At 42.3% G+C, this 21003-nt stretch overlaps 1 protein-coding gene across 2 annotated transcripts in view; it reads right to left on the bottom strand.

Annotated features, from left to right (window-relative positions):
• Window positions 1-15017, bottom strand: part of MNS1 (meiosis specific nuclear structural 1) — an 85792-nt gene extending 70775 nt beyond the window's left edge. The window contains exons 1-3 of one of the 2 annotated variants that reach the window (XM_060150509.1): window positions 14884-15017; window positions 14596-14700; window positions 13018-13168 (exon numbers count right to left, since the gene is read on the bottom strand). The gene's annotated coding sequence lies outside the window, so the exon portion shown is untranslated. Of the gene's footprint in view, window positions 1-13017; window positions 13169-14595; window positions 14716-14883 lie in introns of those variants that run through there. The other variant, XM_060150517.1, reaches the window with a different exon arrangement.
• Between the last annotated feature and the right edge of the window lie 5986 nt (window positions 15018-21003).

The following is a 21003-nucleotide window of genomic DNA, read 5'->3' on the forward strand; positions in this document are numbered from 1 at the left end:
AGGCCAATGGGGAGTCCCCAAGCAAAGACTCTGCATTAGAGGTGTCCCATGTTGGGCCCAAAACACCCAGCTATGCTCAGGCATTGGCTGGGAGCAGCTTCGGGAGAGCGAGGGCTCAGCATGAATGCTGCTGAGATCCAAATGCACAGCAACTGGAGGTTCTTGGACACCCATTACCCTTGCAACAGGTTCTCTTAAAGGGAGATTTGAGCAGAACACCTCCTGGCTGCCACACTGACAAAGGGCATGCCTCCATGCTTCCCACAATTACAGTAGCTGTCTCATTCCCGCTAATCTTCTCATATGTCATCTTTGTTATCATCGCTACCAGACTGACAACTTCTCAAAAAATACTCTGCATACCAGCTTTTTCTACTTACGTCTTACAATCAGGCCCATAGAATCCTTAAGGGATGGCGTGGCTTGCAAGTTACCATCAGGATTAGGTGTCATTCACACCGTCAAATTGGGACCCCTGTTTTTCCACAAGTCCACACAGGGCTGCTCCTGTCTCCAGGAGTGTGTAGACCAGGACATGGCCCCTCCCCACTCCCCCTTTGCTGCATAAATATTATGGAGCAGGCTTCAAATTTTAAAAACGGAGGCTTGGAAATCCTTCCAAGGAGACATTCATGAGACGAATTCCCAGAAAAACCCATGTTCAAATAATATTTCATGATCAGATGCAAAGAAACTCATAAAAGCTTTAAAGATGCAATATGAACCTAGTTACAGGACTCAGTGGCAAGGACAGACAGTATCTTTGACCTTGAACAAATCATTTAACCTCCCTGATGTGTGTTTCCCCGTCTATAAAATGAACAGAGTAGTCTAGATGATCCTTGAGGCCTCTTCTAGCACTAACATTAGATGAAATAAAAGTCAGCTTAAAGATTAATTGGGTTTCTCAGCCTCAAGCAATTAATTACACTGTCGCTGCCCTTTAACAGACCCATCACAGAAGAAAATTAGATTCAACTGACAGATTCTAATCTTTACCAATTCATGTTGATTTTAAGTCCAACACTATTTTTTAAGATTTGCAAATTAATCCTTTCAAAACAGGTTCAATAGCTTCCTGGGCAAGGAATTTGACTTGAGAGACATAATACTAAGGCCGTTCTTTTCCATTAAAAAAAAAGTCTTTGTGCTGATATATTTTTTTTTTTTTTTGCATTCAGAACCTCAGCAGAAACTCTACCAGAGTTTTATAAAATGATAGACAGTGGTTTTGTGAAATTCTTTACCAATTTCTCAAGTGCTCAAGGACATCTGATCAGGGATTTTAGTTCTGTCCACACCTACTTCATCTAATTCCATTATGTTTTTCTTATTCTTCTTTGGCTTCTGAGTTTCCATAAATAGCCTTTACCTTGGGTCAACATTGAATTACTAGTAGAAAAGACGTTGGTAAATTTTCTAGCAAAAAAATAAACAAAAAAAACCCCACAGTTTCGATTTCCCGTTAATAAGGAAATATTTTATGTTATCCTCCTTTTAACATCTATTCATTTAAACAATGCTTTATTTTCCTACTTTTTCCTTAAATATTACAGTCATATCTAGTTTAGACTTTAAAACTTAAATCCCACAACTTTTAGTTTCTTGAACTTTGATTGCTGGTATCTAGTTTCTACTTTTATATCATGTCCACTTGCATTGGTAATATTTCTGATTACAGAAAGGTATGGAGAATAATATGACACCCATGTTTTCATACAACATAAGAAAAACTATGGAAGCTGATTTGTGCATTTGTAAATATCACCCTGTCTCATTTTGTCCTTCTAGAGATAACACTATTCTGTATTTAATAGCATTTATCATTCTCATGCATGTCTTTATACTTTTAATACCATGAATCAATTCAATCTCTGAAAAAAATGTGATATTATTTTGCATGCTTTAATGATAAAACTGAGCCATACTTCTGCAAATAGCTTTTAATTCCACATTGTGCTTGTGAAATTACATGGTAGTACACATACATCTACTTTATTTGTTTTCTCCAAGCTCTGGCTTATATTTTTACTTTCTCTAAGATCCCTTTTAATGCACAGAAATTTTAAGTCCAATGTAGTCAAATCTATCAATTGTTTCCTTTATGTCTTATGGGGGGGGTTGCCTTATTTAAACAATCCTTTAATAATGTGAGTTCATAAAGCTTTTCATGATCCATCTATAATTCACCTAGAATTTACATATCTTTTATATAATGTGATATAAGTATACAATTTTATTATTCTTTTGTCCATATGGATAACCATTGTCCCAGCATCATTATCTTTCCCTAATAATTTACAGTGCACCAATTTCATGGTTATTTAATTACTATGTGTTTCCTATAATACTTTTATATAATACTATTATTATGTAAAATTATAATAATATTTGACCAGATTTGCTGTTCTTCAAACTTCCTTGGCTATTCTCTGCCCTCAGTTCATATATATAAACTTAAATTTCCCTGCCAAGTTCCATGAAAAAAAAAACTGATTGGAATTTCACTGAATCTGTGGACCAATTTGGAGAAAACCCTGTGTCTTTATGATAGTATGTCCTCCCATCCATGTACACAGTACATCTCTAGAATGCCTTTTTAAAAATTTTTTAAGTAAGTTTTGTAATTTTCTCTATAAAGATCTTGTGCCTCTTTTTGTTAGGTTTATTCCTAGTTACTTTAAATTCTTTGCTGCTGTCACAAATAATATCTATATCATTTAAGGTCCAAGTAGGAAAGAGCAGCTCATCTGGGTCATTTACAAAGATGTAAGCAGTGTTTAAGGAAACCGGAAATTGTACAGTACTGAGGGGAACCGTTACCACTCCTAACCCTAAAGGCAAGGGGAAGAGGCAATTTTCCAGAACCCAAAGTAAAAAACTGCTACTTTGATGGGAGCTGGGACCTTTGGTCAAGGGATACAGCCAGCCAGGAACAACCTCACAGGAAGAGAGGTGAGGCAATATAATCCCCATCCTCTTTCACCCTTCCTTGATCTCCCGCTGCTTAAACTAATGAGAAGCCAAAGACAAAGGGTGCCTCTTATCACTAGTCAATAAGGCATTACCAAGCATGGACAAGAGTAGAGAGTAAATACGGAGGGACAAATAGACATCCAGCACTGTATCTTTTACAAAATTAATTTTCTGCTTATTGCTGTTATATAAGAATGCAAATTGTTTCTGCATATTGACTTTACATCCACTAGTCTTTCTGAATTCCATTTAAAATTATAATCATTTCTGTTATCTCTTGAGTTTCCATGTTTATAAACATTTTTTTGCTTTTCTTTCCTCTCCTTATACCACTAAAAATTTTCCCTTCCTTATTGAACTGGCTAGAACCTACAATAAAATGACAAATAGAAGAACTAATAGGGGCAACCTTAACATACATTTGACATCTCACCTCTAAGTATAATGTTTGCTGCAGATTTTGTTTGTTTTTTGCTTTATTATTGCAAAAGCATTATACGTACATTGTTAGAAAGCAAGAATATAGATAACTAAATATAAGAACAGAACACTATGTTTCTTTACCCAGAGATTATGACTATTAACACTTTAGTGAACTGTGCACATATATACTTATAGATTTTTAACAGAAATTATACTGTATATGCTGTAATATAAAAGTTACACATTGGAAACTGCTTTTCACACTGTAGGTGTTTTATTCCCTTGTTTGTGAAGAGTTTTAATCCTGAATGGGAATTCAGTTTTATCAATTGGACCCTTCCCTTATACCATACACAAAAATTAATCCAAAATGAATCAAAGACCTAAACCTAAAAGCTAAAACTGTAAAATTCATAGAAGAAAACATAGGGTAAAAAGTTCATGACATTAGATTTGACAGTGTTTTCTTGGACATGACACCAAAAGCCCAGGTAACAAAAGAAAAAATAGATAAATTGGACTACATAAAAATAAAAATCTTCTGTGCATCAAAAGACACAATCAACAGAGTGAAAAGTCAGTCCAGCGAATGGGATAAAATATTTACAAATCATATATCTGATAAGGGGTCAATATCCAGAATATATAAAGAACTCATACAAGTCAACAACAACAAAAACCCAACCAGGGCTTCCCTGGTGGCGCAGTGGCTGAGAGTCTGCCTGCCGATGCAGGGGACACGGGTTCGTGCCCCGGTCCGGGAGGATCCCACATGCCGCGGAGTGGCTGGGCCCGTGAGCCATGGCCGCTGGGCCTGCGCATCCGGAGCCTGTGCTCCGCGATGGGAGAGGCCACAGCAGTGAGAGGCCCGCATACCGCAAAAAAAAAAAAAAAAAAAACCCAACCAATTTTGAAAATGGGCAAAGGAGTTGAATAGACACTTCAAGGAGATACAAATGGCCAACAAGCACATGAAAAGATGCTCAGCGTTACTAATCATTAGGGAAATGCAAATCAAAACCACAGTGTGATATCATCTCACACCTAGTAGGATAACTACTATCAAAAAAACAAAACAAGGAAACAATTGTTGGCAAGGATGTGGAGAAATCAGAACTCTTGTGTTGGTGGGAATATAAAATGGTGTAGCTGCCATGGAAAACAGTTTGGTTCTTCCTTAAAAAAATTAAAATAGAATTAGCATACAATCCAGCCATCCTACTTTTAGGCATATACCCAAAGTAACTGAAAGCAGGTCTTGAAGAGATATTTGTACACCCAAATTCATAGCAGCATTATTCACAATAGCCAAAAGGTGAAAGCAGCCCAAGTGTCCACAGATGGATGAATGGATAAACAAAATGTGACATATACATTCGAGGGAATACTATTCACCTTTAAAAAGAAGTGAAACTCTGACACATGCTACAACCTGGATGAACATTGAAGACATTGTGCTAAGTGAAATAAGCCACTCACAAAAGGACAAATACTGTCTGATTCCACTTGCATGAGATACCTAGAATAGTCAAAGTCATAAAGCCACAAAGTAGAATGGTGGTTGCCAGGGCCTGGGGGAAGAGACAAGAGCAGAGAGTTATTGTTTAATGGGCACAGACTTTTCAGTTTTGCAAGAAAAGAGTTTGGGAGATGGATGGTGGTGATGGTTGCATAACAATGTGAATATACTTATGCCAATGGACTGTACACTAAAAAATGGTTAAGATGGTAAATTTCATGTTATGTTTATTTTACTACCAAAAAAAATGTGCAGGTGAATGAATCACACTCTCCAGATGTTCTAATTCAGGAGGTTATGGGTAGAGCCCTGCATTCCCCTCTCACAGTCTCCACAGAAAAGCCAAAACAAATTATTTGAGATTCCCTTAAATGAAAGGAAGTAGGATGGAAGAAGCAATAGAAGAATGCAGTATAAATAAATAAAAAACTAAACCTGATTCCTTTCAATTCTACTGGATGCTAATCTTTCCGGATGCCTTCAGTGAAACCTTGACTTTATATTTTAGAAATTATTCTCACCTGTAGCGGGTAAGATACCAAAGCCTTTACCAACACTGTTATAATTTCAGAGAGAAACTATGGTTTTCATTTTAACTTCCCTTTTCTCTCTATTCCATTTTTTCTTTTTCTGATTATTGCAGCTTGATTTTCTTGTGTTTGGTTTTAAATCAATAAAACTTAACTCCTCAAACTTTCTTAAAGCTTGATGTCTAGAAACAGATCCACAAATTGTATCATTTATTCAGGTTGCATTTATACCTGTAGCTAACTTTCTTCCAATCAGAGAAACTATATTACTGGTAATCACGTTGCCCTTAGAGTCACTGTCTCCCGCTACTGACTACAACAATCTTTTAGCATCCCTTAGCAAATGTGTCAAGTGGATGCTTGTCAGAGATAACAGAAATTTTACCAAAATACTATGGAGATGTGGTCCCAACTCTAAGGAAGCATAGAGATGAGTTCATTCAGACACATGAATGTAAAGTATAAAAATAACACACATTTTCAATAGAATTTTCAAAGACATTTGCCTGTTAACTGTTTTTATCCTCCTCCTTTTACCTCCACTCAGAACACCCACCTACTACCTAACTGGTTCATAGTGGCCCTTCAATAAATACTTGTTGAGTGAATAAAAACGGAGCAAATTCAACTAGAAAAGACAACATGATAGGAAGAAACACTTCTCTTAAACATAAAAATCAACAGGCATTCTAACATAGAAGTTTAAAATGTCCAAATAAAATACCTAGATTAAGGAATACGTGTGCTAGAAACGTTTTAGGTTTTACAGAGACCTGTTTTTCCTACCCAGTTAATAATACCTTAGTGGAGCAGAGCCTAAGTCGGCTACCAGATCAAAATTTAAAATTCTGTTCTTAAGTTTTATGCTTTCTTGTGAGAAAAGCAGGTTGTTGAGTTTGATGAGTCTACATCTTGTTCTGCTCAGCTAGGGAAGGCTTTTCGGTATAGGAAAATACAATTCCTTGACTGACTTATATCTTTTGTGATGGACAGAAATGGCTATTCCTGGACTTGCAATGACAGCAATGGCCACTCCTAACTTAACATTTAATATTACCTTTGCTACCAATAAATTATCTAATCCAGCTCCCACAGTTGAATCTAACTTTAAAGAGGGAATCTATCTCATTGGTTTCAACTCTGCATGGAAACTTCTTTGTTGCTATTTTATTTACTTAATTGTATATATTAAAAGAATTAGCAGTTCAACCAAATCTGTCTGCCCCTTTCTTTGTCCCAGAAATTGTCCAAGTGACTCTCAACCTAATCTTACACCTGTGAACTCATTCTGAGCAAACAATAATACCTAATATTTACTGGTTTTACTATGCACCATCAGCACTTCACATGCATTGTCTAATTATTTTAACAACTCTAGGAGTAGGAGCTCTGGTCATTGTAAATTTAGAGAGGAAGAAACTGAGGATCAGAGCAGATAGTTTAGGATGCCTAACATAATACAACTACTAAGTTATGAAGCCAGGATTTCAGAGTCACATGCCAAGCCACTGGACTATATTGCCATCCAAACAAAAACACTGAGTAGAGCCTCCCTAGCAATAAACCAAAGCTGCAAGGAAAAAAGGGAACTTCCGTCATCATCCTCAGTTGCTGGGAGTAGTGCAGGGAGAGGGATATAGGCCCATGATGCACCTGATACCAACTCCTAGTTCCAACCACAATATTAGAATTCCAGACAAGTAGACCATCTCAAATAAGAATCTATTATTTGTGGGGCTTCCCTGGTGGCGCAGTGGTTAAGAATCTGCCTGCCAATGCAGGGGACGCGGGTTCATGCCCCGGTCCAGGAAGATCCCACATGCCGCGGAACAGCTGGACCCGTGAGCCATGGCCGCTGGGCCTGCGCGTCCGGAGCCTGTGCTTCGCGATGGGAGAGGCCACAACAGTGAGAGGCCTCTGTACCGCAAAAAAAAAAAGGAATCTATTATTTGCTTAATGCTCGCTGGGACATGTGTTGAACTTACTAAGTATAACTTCATTGCTCTTTCATGTCCATGTTTTTGCAGAGATGAACAAGGTATAATTTAGTCTTATTTCAGAGACCAAATTTGCCAGATTGAAAAACCATAGCAGAAAGAAGGTCCTTTTGTCTTTGTCCGTGTGCTAGGCCTGAGCAATAAAGCCAACAATCATGGGTCCTTATTGCCTCAATTACATGATAAGAATCATCTTTTTTTCCTTTATGTGGGTTGTCTCAGTTTTATTTCCCATCTCTGAGCCACAGAACACATTAATTCTCAATTACGCTTACTCAGGGCCCCAGTTGGCAGTCCTTACACAGACAAAACTATATTGGGAAGCCTGGGTAATTAGTTCCTCCAACATCATCTAGGCTGAGGGTTTTATTTATTTCTTCTAAAGAAAATTCTGGGACATGGACTCAAATGAGTCTGCAGGATTAATGAGAGTCGAATCTTACTTTTCTAATCAGCCGGACTGGCCACTGCAGATGGACAAGAAACAATCTGAGAACCCTCGTACATCCTGTGAGTGCTTCACAAAATGCTAAATAAGAATGACAACAACATCAAAAAACAAAGTTCTCGTCTGCATATAAATATAGCACATGTTATGGACAGAAACGTGAAAGTATTTCAGAAGCACAGCATGAACAAGAAAAGATTTCTCAGTAGTAAAGCCAACTCAGTGGAGGGAGATTCTTAGTACATAATTAATCAAACTGCCTTGCAATCGATACCCAGACTAATATTAGCAACCAAAAAGCGACATTAACATGAAAACACTAGGTGTAATGGATGCTGTGTCGTGTTGCCCAGATCTGTATTCTGGTCTAAGGACTTATTTTCCTAGATGTTAGGAGTGCTGTCACTAGATACCCCTCAGCTGTCAGTCCTCTCCAGAAATTGCCCTTGGCCACACAGCCCCCTCTCTCACAGGGGATCAGCTTGCATCCAATGTCTGTCTGATGTGGGAGTTTGAAACCCTAGCTTCCTCACTGCAAGGGGAGTCAACTCTAAAAGGCCACCCCAGCTCTTCTGAAGAGCTCTGCAGAGGCTGAGCTGAGGCCTCTGTAGAAGCTGCACTGATCTCAGCATTTCCCTCTGCCCAGTCCTGCCTCCTTCCCTTCCACAAACGTTGACCCCAAGAGTGCTCCCTGCTACATGCTCTGCATGCTAATCTCCATCTCTGAGTCTACTTCTCAGGGAACCCAAATTTGAATACTAGGGAAATTAAATTCTTTGTTTCTAACGTGTTATTAAAATATAAGTATTACCTTATAATAAGGAAATGTTTTCAACTAGCATTTAAGAATACTATAACATATTGTTTAGGCATTTAAAAATCATTATTTTCTTAAGGATTTAGGTTGGGCTGGTTGATTTACTGTGACAGAAAAACAGTCAGGAGGGTAGACTACCAAACTGTCAAGCCCCCATATGCAGGAAATGACACTGGGGATTGCAGAGTGGAACAGGAAGTACACGGGAGAGGGAGAGATTAGGAGGTTGCTAGTCCCACTGGAATCCACACAGAAAGTCTTTTGTTAAGACCTATAGCAATCCAGCTTTCTATAGGACTGATTCCCTCCAGTGACTCTGTCAAAGGCATCACAGCATGGTAAAGAAAATTTAGTATGGCCATCAGCTGCCTTCCCTCTGCTTTTAGTCCCTTCTGTTCTTGGTCTGATCTCTCAGAAAATCCTTTTTCCTGAATCTTTTATTAGCTAATAGACACATGCTGAAGGCATTGGAATTTTGGTAGAGAATTCAAGAGGCGGTGAAAACCTTCCAACATAGAGGCATGAATCTGAATTGCCAATGGCAGAGTTTCAGACACCATGACTAGAGGAAGGAAGGAAGTTTAGGGCAGACAGCCTGCCTACCGGCTAAGGCAGAGACTCTCCTAAAACACCTTTGACAGGGTCTTTAATTAATTATGCCTCGTGCTGAGATTATTCATCTACCTCACAGTGACAACTTGGTAGTACAGTCTGCTTCACTATCAGTTTGAATTCCAAGTCTGCATTTAACAATTCATTCAGAGCTTCCCTGGTGGCGCAGTGCTTGAGAGTCTGCCTGCCGATGCAGGGGACACGGGTTTGTGCCCCGGTCCGGGAAGATCCCACATGCCGCGGAGCGGCTAGACCCATGAGCCATGGCCGCTGAGCCTGCGCATCTGTAGCCTGTGCTCCGCAACGCAACGGGAGAGGCCACAACAATGAGAGGCCCGAGTACCGCAAAACAAAACAAAACAAAACCAATTCCTTCAACAGATAACTACTGAGAAACTACTGGTAATAAACAAAACAGACAAGTCCCCTGTCTCCTCCTGGGGGGGAGGGAGACAGAAATAAACAAATACCATGATTTCAGATAATAATAAGAGCTAAGAAGAGAATAAAGCAAGGTTAAAATAGAGGACCACTGCGGGGAGGGATAGTGACCATTTTAGCTGTGAGAGGCTAGGTCAGCAAAGACTCTTTTAAAGAGATAGCATGTGAGCAGAGATCTGAACACTGTAAGCATCAAGCCACATGAAGATTTAGGCAAAGAGCTTGCGAGGCAAAGGCTATCACAAACAGCAAAAAGGAGGCACAGCAGGAACAGAGTGAATGAAGGGGAGAGTGAGGGAGAGGTTGGATAGTAGGAAAGGTCAGATCACAAAGAACCTTGAAGGCCAGACTAGAGAGTTTGAATTTTGTTCTATATATAATAGGAAGCCACTGGACAGATTTTTAGAGAGGAAGAAATATGATATGATGTAAGTGTTTGAAGAGCCATTTAAGGGCTGTGTGAGCTGTAAAACAGCAAGAGTGAAGTCACGAAGAACAGTCGGGAAGCCATGGCTGTGGAACAGTGAGGGCTGAGAATGGTGGTGGCAGAGGTGATGGGAAGTGGTTGGGTCTAGAATGTAATTTAGAAATAAAACTATCAGAATTTGATGATGGATTAGATGTGGGGAATGACAAAAACATTTACTCAGGGACTTCCCTGGTGGCACAGTGGTTAAGAATCTGCCTGCCAGTGCAGGGGACATGGGTTCAATCCAGGAAGATCCCACATGCTGTGGAGCAACTAAGCCCATACGCCACAACTACTGAGCCTGCGCTCTAGAGCCCGTGAGCCACAACTACTGAGCCCGAGGGCCACAACTACTGAAGCCCACGCGCCTAGAGCCTGTGCTCTGCAACAAGAGAAGCCACCTGATGAGAAGCCCGTGCACCACAACAAAGAGTAGCCCCCGCTCGCCACAACTAGAGAGAAAAGCCCACACGCAACAACACCCAAGGCAGCCAAAAATAAAAAATAAATAAATAAATTTATTAATAAAAAGAGTTCATGTACCACAATGTTCATTGCAGCACTATTTACAGTAGCCAGGACATGGAAGCAACCTAAGTGTCCATTGACAGATGAATGGATAAAGAAGATGTGGCACATATATACAATGGAATATTACTCAGCCATAAAAAGAAACGAAATTGAGTTATCTGTAGTGAGGTGGATGGACCTAGAGACTATCATACAGAGTGAAGTAAGACAGAAAGAGAAAAACAAATACCATATGCTAATGCATATATATGGAATCTAAAAAAAAAAACAAAAAAGATTCTGAAGAACCTAGGGGCAGGACAGGAATAAAGACACAGATGTAGAGAATGGACTTGAGCACTCAGGGAGGGGGAAGGGTAAGCTGGGACGAAGTGACAGAGTGGCATGGACACATATACACTACCAAATGTAAAACAGATAGCTAGTGGGAAGAAGCTGCATAGCACAGGGAGATCGGCTCAGCTCGGTGCTTTGTGACCACCTAGAGGGGTGGGATAGGGAGGGTGGGAGGGAGACTCAAGAGGGAGTTGATATGGGGATATATGTATATGTATAGCTGATTCACTTTGTTATACAGCGGAGACTAACACACCATTGTAAAGCAATTATACTCCAATAAGGATGTTAAAAAAAAAAAGCTCCTGGTGATTCTTATGTGCAGCTAAGACTTAGAACCATTGATGTAAAGATTGGGAATAGGAGGTTAAGCCAAAATGCCTAGAATGAAAGGGGCCATCAGTAAGGTAGGAAGAAAACCAGCAGAGTAATGTCTTGGAAGTTAAGTGAAAGGTATGTTCCAAGAATGAAATGGTCAGCTGTGTCAAATGCTGATGAGAAGTTAAGTCAAAGAGGGAAGACAGGGCAAGAGTGGGGTGACCTAAATGTGAAAATTTCTGGTGGGGCTGTGGGGATGAAGGCCTGCCTGGCATGGAGAGTGAGGAAGTAGAGACAGATGCTGTGTCCTGTGTTCTCTCTGCCCCAGGACCACCCAAGTCCTGGGCTCAGATCCAGGGACTCTGGCTGCCCCTTGTCCAGCAGCTTGGATATCCAGTGCCCCTCAAGTGATACCATCTCAACTACTTACTCATTCAGCCAGGCAACACCGACTCCACAACCTCATTCAATACCTGCTGAGCACTTAGATGTGCTAGTCATTGTTAGGCAATGGGGACAGAAAGTCAAATAAGATACACTGCTTGCTCCCATGGAATTTTCAATCCATTGAGGAAGAGAGTCACAGATAATTACAACAAAGTAGTCATCCTGATTCTACATCCACCGTGTCTATCTACTTTCCATTCCCATTTCCACTAACCTAGTTTAGGCCTTGAAAATGAATAACAGCGTCCTAAGCAGTCTCCCTATATCCAGTCTCTCCCTTCTTGCTAAGCTAGTTTAAACATTGCAGCCAAATTCCTTTTCCTAAAGCACAACTCTGTTCATGTCATGCATTAATTGTGGAAGCATACATTTAGCACCTACTAAATACAAATGCAGTCTTCCCTCCTGTGATGTTAGGGTCAATTTCTAGTTCCAAAATCCTGATTTTGTAATCTCAATCAGAAGTAACCGTAGCAGTTACCTAGTCCATGCATGAATCCTCTTTGTGAATCTCTATAAATCCTAAGTGGATAGGTGGATAAAAGCACATCCAGTTGGTCCTTAAACCTCCAAGGATGGAGAATTCACTTTTTTTTTTTTTTTTTTTTTTTTTGGCTGTATGCGGGCCTCTCACTGCTGTGGCCTCTCCCGTTGTGGAGCACAGGCTCCGGACGCGCGGGCTCAGCGACCACGGCTCACGAGCCCAGCCACTCCGCGGCCTGCGGGATCTTCCCGGACCGGGGCACGAACCCGTGTCCCCTGCCTCGGCAGGCGGACTCTCAACCACTGCGCCACCAGGGAAGCCCGAGAATTCACTTTTGAAAAAGACTTCAGTACATGTTCAAGAATTTGGAAATTTTTATAAATTCTTCCTTTGTAGTGCTTCCTGCTTACTGGTTAGAGTGCAAGCTTTTTGGCCAGCATTCAAGGTCTGCTACAATTTGACCCTGAGGCATTCTGGTCTTAGCTTCTAATATTCTCCTTCATGTTTTCTTCCCTGAATGTGCTTTCACACCACCACACTTTCCCCTATTCCCTCATAGCCAGATCCTTCAAGATGGGGCTCAAGTACCACCTTCTCCATAAAACCACCCTGAGTCCCTCAGCAGACCAATCATCTCCCTCACCTGAGATCCCTCAGGCTTATTTTTACCTTCCTTGTGGGTTTCTCCCTTTGGTGATTGGGGCATGACTCCTATTTTCCATGCTTCACTGAAAGGTCCGTGAGAGCTGGGCCCATCTCTTGGGCACCTCTGTCTCCTGCACAGCGCCCAGCACAGTGACTTGAAAGTTTCATTAGACACCTGTGGGATAAATAAAGCAGCAGTTCTCTGGATCTGTTTCCCATTTTGTGCAAGAAGGAAGCTATATTAGCTTTCCTACTGACTCTAACATCCTGATTCCCAAATTTAAAGTATTAGATACTTATTGCATGACTGATATTGTGGGATTTTTTTTTTTTGGCGGGGGTTTGGTAAAGACATGAAAGAATTAACTTATAAACAGACTATGATAAAATGTTAGTTGTAAGCAACAGAAAATAACAAAGGAGCTCATGGAGGGAGGAGGTGCATGGGGTCAAGAGTCACCCGTGGAAGGTTAAGAGGAAGAGAAGTCCCTTGAACCTGGCTTTGAATCTCCATATAAATAGACTCCTCAGGCCCTGGGCATTTGAAGCCTGAAACAAAGGCTGAGTCAGGGACACTAGAGGGAGCCGTGGCCTGTAGGCTGGAGAGAAAGCTTCCGGGCTCAGTCAGCCTTGGGTTCACGGATCCTACATTTGCTTAGTAGATTGAGAAGGATACTCTTTATCATACATTCAAATGCTTCCATAGGACAATTTCTAAAATGAAAATTATTTTGAGTCTATTTTCAGTTTTTACTGGTGTTAAACCTCTTTTGAGGAGATCAATATGAAGTACTTAACGTCTGCACATTTTATGTCATTTTTGTCTGTGAATATCTCCTGAATCTTAACCGTGAGCTAATGGGGGTTTGGGGGGCTGGAAGTAGAGAAGGATCAGGTGAAACCCTGTCCAATGACCTCCCTACTTGCTCAGACTGAAGCCGGGGTGGTCTGTGACCACTGGTTCCCAGGGCTGTCATATTATCAGGCCAGGAGACCAGAGTTTGCTGCCTACACGTTCAAATATGAGATTACAGCAAAGAAGTCACCCCTCTAGCCTTTTCCCTCAGTCCAAATCCACAGATAGCCCTAAGCAAGGTGTTTTTTAAAGTACCCGGAAGTTCTGAGGCAGCAATGGGAGCTCAGTCTGGCCAGCATCAGCACTGCCAGTGCCTGCCTGACAGACGGACATGAAGATGGAGGCCCCCATCCACGGGCAGGTGATAAGAATGAGGTGTAGTTGGAAGGTGGAAAAAGGGAAACTGGGTACAGCCCTGATGTACTGTCCTACCTCAAACAGGGTGACATTAAACAGTGTGAAATGCACATCTACCACAGGATTAGAAGTGAATCATATATTTTTGCCATATATAAATGTTTACTTAAACTAAACTTTGGGATAGAGGAACTTAAATAAAAGGTAAAAAGGATATCGTACCTCTAAAGAATTAGTGACTTAAAGCTTGCCCAGGCCAAAGGGACAAGAAGCCTCAGAGCCAAGAGGGAGGACATTAGGGTACCCTGGCTTGGAGCATCTCCCCACCCTACCTACCCCCGTCGCCACCAGACAGAAACCTAAACAATCAGAAGGCAGGAAGGCCTCACCAGCTGCTGGAGTGCCCAAGAGGCTGCCTTTTCATCCAGATGCCACTTTCAGAACTCCCCTTGATGTGGCGGTTAAGTTGGAGACAGGAAGCTGAAGGTCCAGGTCTAGAGGGGAGAATGGAGAGGAAATTGTGGGACAGGCTTTGAAGCTAAGAAGAGAAGCATGTTACCCAGCACCTCTCTGCTCTGTTCTGTTCCCTGTGCTGCTGTGTTGGCATCCTGATGCTTTCCCTCTCTCCCTAAATCCAAAGGGAATAAGCGACAGGAGACAAAAGAAAGCAAGCAGACCTGGAGAGGAGATGGCTTTGGCCACTGCACATGCCCAGCGAGGGGAAGCCGGGTGAGCAGAAGCGCCAGCAGGGCTGAAGCCGCTACTCCGGTGGACGGGGGAGGACGGAACTGGGTCGCAGGCAGCGTCGGGGAGAGTGAGCCTTCTGTGCAGGCGGGAGGGCGGGGCGGAGACATGTGAAGGCAGAATTAGGGGCGAGCTGGGGCCTCCGTGGGGAGGGCTCGGAAGCTCCTGGCCTGTGCGTTCCGAGCTCACTCAACCACTCCCCTCTTCTCCCAGAAACAGGTCCAGTCTGGCTTCCCTCCCGGGAAGAGCAAACCCGGGGGCGGAGCGGAGGCGGAGCCGAGACAGAAGTGGGCCGCACCTGTCTCCCCTCCAGGGGCGCGATAACCAGGCCAGGCCCGGGCAGAGCAGAAACTCACAGCACGTTTGGGCAGAGGGGCTCTGGGCACAGCTGGGCCTTGGTCTAGGGCCCTGGGGCTGGGGCCACCCGAGAAGGTCAGAGCGCATCTCAGCTGCCAAAGGCAAGTCGGACTACAAGCTTCCCTGCCCTTGGTGCGGGGAAGAGGGGACAATTAGACCTGAGAAATGAGAGGAGAGAGGCAGCCCTCTTTGGGTGTGGAGAGCTGGGGTAGCCACGTCAAGAGCAGCTCTGATTCTGGTGGACGGTCGTGTCCTCTCCTTCAGCAAACCCTCAGGAGGCTCAGCGTGGATGGCAGCCACAGTCACACTTGTCCCAGCAGACTCCTGTGCCTGGTGTTGAGTTGGATGTAAAGCTTGGTGAAGGCCACAGCGCATTCATACTTGAATACTCTTCCCCCATTCCCGCAGAGCACATCCTTCGGCATGGAATTCAGCTGCCACCTTCTCCATAAAACCACCCTGAGTCTTTAAATGACCCATCATCTCCCTCACCTGAGATCCCCCCTCAGACTTATTTTACCTTCCTCCTGGGTTTCACCCTTTGGTGATTGGGGCATGACTCCTATTTTCCATGCCTCACTGAAAGGTCCGTGAGAGCTGGGCCCATCTCTTGGGCACCTCTGTCTCCTGCACAGCGCCCAGCACAGTGACTTGAAAGTTTCATTAGACACCTGTGGAATGAATAAAGCAGCAATTCTCTGGATCTGTGCACTATTCTTTGAAAGGAGGAAGCTATACTTACATTTTCTACAAGCTCTTATTTTCTGATTCCCAATTAGATTAAGTATTAGACACCTGCTGCACACCTGATCCCGTGTCTCTCTCATTTCAAAGAAGTGAAAGACACAAATGTGGTTTTGTTGCGGTAGCTCAATGTACCAGGAACAATTAGATTACGAGACTGATTGTAATAAAATGCTAAATTGCACATTGTAAGAGGAGCTCAGCGGAGAGAGAGACGCATGTGATCCAGCAAGGGCCTGGAGAACAAAAAGGAAGAGAAGTTAGCTGGACTAAGCCTTGATGATGGGTGGATTTGCACAGTTCAACAGCCCCACAGATGTTGCAGTCCTTCCCCTTGATGCCTTGCCCGGGCAGGCTCTTCACTGCTGCTATTATCACCAAGTAAACTAGAGGCAAGTCAGGAGCCCAGAGCCGCCTCTGGTGGAGCAGGACACCATCTCCTTGGAGTCCTGTCTTCTTGTTGATCTTCAAGCCTCCCAGACAGATGTTGCAATCATTATTAAGAAGCGCCAATCATTGGGACCCTTCTTGGATTTGATTTCTGCTACTCAGACCTTGGGAAAACTGGGGTGGGGTGGCTGAGAGTCTCCCTTGAACTCATCCTGCATCTTAGCTCAGTACAAGTGAGCTTCTTGCCCTGGCCATCCAGGAATGGATGCTTCCGAAGTCTTATGGGTCTGCCCATACCTTTACCCTTGCCATGACACATGGGGTGTCTTTTTCACAGTTCCCATTGTCCAGGTATTGGGAAGTGATTCCAGTGCTCCACTGGTGGTCACGGGAACACAACTGTCCTCAGCTCAGGCATCCAAGATGCCTCTAAACCTCCTCTCTGAGAAATGAGACTTTCCTTCTCCAGAGTCTGGTCTGCGTCTGGTTTCCTAGGTAGGAAGGAGCCGTGCACCCTCGGGGTAGGTTTGCTGCTTTATCTGTCAGCATGAGTCAGGGTAGAAGCAGAGCTGCCTAGAAACCAGTCATGGGCCCCAGTGTTGCTTTTTCATGCAGATATAACAGTTGCTCTGGGATAACATGGTCTGTGAGTCCAGCAAACAGGCACACCCTAAGCTCAGAACATGGGCTGGCGTCGTAATAGTAGCATACTTTCTGGCTTCCCACGGAGCTTCACTGTGTTTCCCACCACGGTCATCACTGTCCCTCCCTCTAAATATCTTTACGTCTCCAGTGCCTAGCGCAGAGCCTGGCATGCAGCAGACATCCTATAATGATGCCAAATCCTGAGGGAGGCACTTGGCAGATAAACAACATTAGCTAATGCAGTCTTAAACGGATGGTATGACACAGTGATAAAGATAAATATCCTCTATCTCATTTTACAACAGTAAATCTGAAACCCCATCTTTTGGGAAAGCATTGTCTCCACCGTGATGCCCACGTCAGAGCTCCTGCTTATCAAATTCTGTTGAGCGAGTGTGGAAGGAGCAGCTCTCTGTAATCTATTTACTTTAAGAAGTCACGTGCTCAGCTCATAGCCCGTTTATCAGGATGAAGGATGCTCTCTGGAGAGAGCAGACAGCAGGACAGGCCGAGCTCGGATGACAGCCTGCCCCGTGGAGATTGACTTTAATGAAGCACAGAATAAACAGGAAGATTAAGAGGGTGCAAAAATCAGTGACAAGTTTTGAGTTCACCTCTCTGTAGGAAACGAAAGGTTCTCTGTACAGCTGAGAGCTGTCTCTGGGTTATAGATGGGGGCATCTGTTTTGTCACTAATGATCCCATGCTATCTAAATCAGCCTCTGTGTGGGGAAAGAAAAGTTTTCTCTTAATTTACAGACCCATTTCTGTGCAATTTAAATTCACCCACAGTGTGATGTGCTTTATAGTGAGTAGAAAGATTGGCATTATTAAAGGGTTTGAGGAATTATTTACTAGGCTAAAATGTTAGCCTGAAAAACAGGGACTAGATATTTCTCATTTTGTTCTTTTATGTACTCCTTCCATAATGTGCTGAGAAATCATGCACTCAGAGACTCATGACTCAAAGATATGGTCAGTCCTGGAGGGATGGCTCACCTTATGGAAGGCCTCAATTCTTGGAGTAAAACAAAAACAAAAATTAGTCTTCCTCATAAAACAGTGCCATTTCCATAGAAACTTAATGGCATTCGGGCGTTTTATTGTATATTGCTCCAGTTCCTCATTTCATACATAATCTTTTTAATAAATAGAAGGAAAAAGTTACAAAACAGCCTGGGGACATAGTCTAAAATTCACACCCATCTTTTGAAGATGACAGGTTCATTTAGAGGATCCAAATGGGGACCTTTTCTTATTTCATTGTCATTTCTTTTTGAATACACAGATCTTACTAAAGGTGGGAGTAAAGTTTTGATTTGATATAGCATATTCCTTATTCTTTAATCAAACTGTGAGAAATGGTGTGTGTGTTTGTGTGTGTGTGTGTGTGTGTACACTGGGCAGAAGGTAGTCATGTTGATGTATTATAGCTTTCCTACCAGTAGATGGCACTCTGGTTCAAATTGATATTCTAAGCCTCCAGTGGTCCAGCAGGAACAGGTCCTGAGCAGTAACTGTGAGGAAGACAGGGTACCAATCAGCTGAGATGTATCCAGGTGAAAATGTGTGGTAACAAAAGTAATGCAAACCATATCTGCAAACTATTTTAGGAGAGTTGGCATGTACAAGGATATAGGGCACAATCCTTATAGAGAGATCAGAATGCCTGGCACCAGATGGGATTAGTTGAGAACTCTTTTGTGGAAGAGCTTCCTTAAGTAGAGTGCTTTGAATGGAGAGGAAGGGATGTGAGGCAGCAAGGGACAGACATTCCAGGTAGGAGAAGTGGCCTGCAGAAAGGTTTCTTGGGAGCCAAAGAAGTGTATATGAGGAATATGAAACAGTTTGGGTCTACTTTGGGAAACTTATCTGGGAAACCTTATCTGAAGGAGGCTTAAAGTTAACACCTAAGCTTCCTATCATGAGAAGAAAGTGGTGCAGGTGGGTGAGGAGAAACAAGAGCAATACTCAGCTTTGCAAAAATAAACAAAAATAAAATATGGTCAGCCAAAGTTTTGCCTTGCATCTGATTTTCACTTTTGATTATCACAGTAAATAAAATTCAAATCAGTCAACTGAGCCAATATCTTTCATTTCTGGTTTTATATAAGTGTAAGTACTTACATTTATATTTTAGATTATGTAATTCTGGAACTTGTACTAGTCAAATGTAGACGCTGAGTTTCTTTACCTAAGTGTACAACTCTGAACCATGTATCTTTGGCACTGCCAAAATGCCGTCCATTAGACTTTAATTTTTGTTACCTTAATTATTTCCTAATTTTCTGGCTCTCTCCTTTCACAAACTTTTGTGTGTTGTTTATTTATTATGCCTAAGCTCAAGATGATAGCTCACAGTGTAAAGAGAGAAATGTATTTGGGGGTGGGATTTAGCTTATATTTATTTTTAGAGCATTTGAAGCAATGGAGGAATCCTAATTGGCATTATACTTTCTAATGCAGATTCAAAGTTAAAGCAGTAAGGAGGCATTTTAAATAATTCAGCAGAAACTGCACCAAATGAACAGTTACTTAAATCTCTTTAAGGTCTCAAGTATAGTAAACCATTAATGGGAACTATGTTGCTTAATCTACAGAAAGTGTTTTCCATTCACCATATGTTACCTGGACTATCATTAAAATAGTAAGTTATTATGAGGATGAGTCTTTAAAATGCTGTGTGGAGGCCCCGGGTTCTGGAACCACTGGTTTGGTCAGCACTTTGTGGTTTTAAGCAGTGATGTGCCTTGGGTAAGAAAAAGAGAATGAGGTTCATTAATTCTTGATGTGCTTTAAACACAGAAATACTGTACTTTTTTTTTTCCGGGAATGGGAAAAACCACCCTTACACAAATAGGTTAAATACTCTGATTGGTTAATTCTCCTCAAGATTAATAATGTCTCCCTTTCAGTGTGAATGGATGTTCCCAACAAGCTGTCATTCGGACAGGGAGAGTGTCTTTATGTGGTCCCTGCTGTGGTCACCGTTGCGACCAATAGACACAGTCTTCAAGAGGACTGCATGAAGGTAAGCCTGCAGTCTGGTAGAGGAATGGAGGGAATGTAGTTGTCATGCTGGGGGTCATGACCTAAGTAATGTAAACCCACTGTTCTGTGGGACTCAGCCAGTCAGCCTCAGTCGTCTGAGTTTCTTGGTGTTGCTACCGTTGTACTGCAGGGTTGCTGGCTTTGATATTTGAAGATAGTCCTTAGGCCATATTCCTTGAATGTGAAAATGCATGTCCTGTTAAGTAAGTCTGTGTGTCTGGAAGGAGGTGTGGAGCTGCATTAAGTGGGGTGAGTGGTAAAAGATGAATCTAGAAAGAAAGGAAGAAAGAGGGTACCATTGTGGAGGGCCTTGAACATCCAGAACTTGGGTCTTTGTCTTTTATATTTATTTATTTTTGGCCGCACCATGCGGCATGCGGGATTTTAGTTCCCCAACCAGGGATTGAACCCATGCCCCCTGCATTGGGAGCGTGGAGTCTTAACCACTGGACCACCAGGGAAGTCCTGAACTTGGGTCTTATAAAGCAAGTCTGGGATTGAGGCTACACACACTCTTACATTTAGTCCCAGTTGTTTATGACATTTGCCAAAGCAGTTGTAACTTAAATCTTTTATTTCCAACCATAACCCATGAAAAGAATCTTATAGCCCCTGAAATATTCATGTTATTGCTGCTGCATGTTCATGCTAGAATTTGACGGCTTGCCTTCAGCTATACCTTAGCATAAAAGAAATCACAGTAAAAATAATTGGCATAAAGCCACCAACTTGCTCATTTGCTCTCTTTCACTGTAAGACAATAAAGGAATTAAATGATGTCTCACTTGGCTTTATATATTTGCATACTTAAATGTTTGGATACTACCTTGCTAAATAAATTTGGCCTGATCAGACAAGCCAGTAGT

This window comes from Lagenorhynchus albirostris, chromosome 1 (genome assembly GCF_949774975.1).
Source record: "Lagenorhynchus albirostris chromosome 1, mLagAlb1.1, whole genome shotgun sequence".
Classification (NCBI taxonomy): Eukaryota; Metazoa; Chordata; class Mammalia; order Artiodactyla; family Delphinidae; genus Lagenorhynchus; species Lagenorhynchus albirostris.